The sequence below is a fragment of the Natator depressus genome, chromosome 9 (assembly GCF_965152275.1).
Source record: "Natator depressus isolate rNatDep1 chromosome 9, rNatDep2.hap1, whole genome shotgun sequence".
NCBI lineage: Eukaryota > Metazoa > Chordata > Testudines > Cheloniidae > Natator > Natator depressus.
In genome coordinates, this window is record NC_134242.1 from 2,426,037 (window position 1) to 2,426,680 (window position 644).

Here is a 644-nt window from a genome sequence, read left to right on the forward strand (position 1 = left end):
TTGCTTGGGGGCATTCGTTTGGCCAGTGCCAGGGGTAGCACTCTCACTGTGATGGACAGTGCCTACCTGAGACGGCTCCATTGCTGATAAGCATGGGATGAGGACTGGGTGCTCATGTGCAGCAATGGCCCTGATGTTAGCAAAAGATCACATCCTTCCCCTGTCAAGGCAGGGCTCCGTACATCACGAGGAGAGTCTCTTAGTACCACACAGGTATGGTGCTAAACCCTGTATACAGTTATTCCTGCACTGGTAGCAATGATCTTGGTGCCTGGCTAGCTCAGTTGGTAGAGCATGGGACTCTTAATCCCAGGGTCGTGGGTTCGTGCCCCACGTTGGGTGTGAGCTTTTCTTTGCGGGGAGGGATAGCTCCGTGGTTTGAGCATTGGCCTGCTAAACCCAGGTTTGTGAGTTCAATCCTTGAGGGGGCCATTTAGGGATCTGGGGCAAAAACTGGGGATTGGTCCTGCTTTGAGCAGGGGGTGGGACTAGATGACCTCCTGAGGTCCCTTCCAACCCTGATATTCTATGATTCTATGATCTTTGAGAACTCCTGGACAATGGGTGAGGTCCCAGAGGTCTGGAGAAGGGCAAACATAGTACCTGTCTTTGAAAAGGGAACAAAGAGGACCCAGGGAATGATA

At 52.2% G+C, this 644-nt stretch overlaps 1 non-coding gene across 1 annotated transcript; it reads left to right on the forward strand.

The window, feature by feature from the left end:
• The first annotated feature begins 269 nt into the window (after nt 1-269).
• TRNAK-CUU (transfer RNA lysine (anticodon CUU)) lies at nt 270-342 on the forward strand. Its single transcript has one exon. It is a non-coding gene; the product is annotated as a tRNA-Lys (tRNA).
• The last annotated feature ends 302 nt before the right edge of the window (nt 343-644 follow it).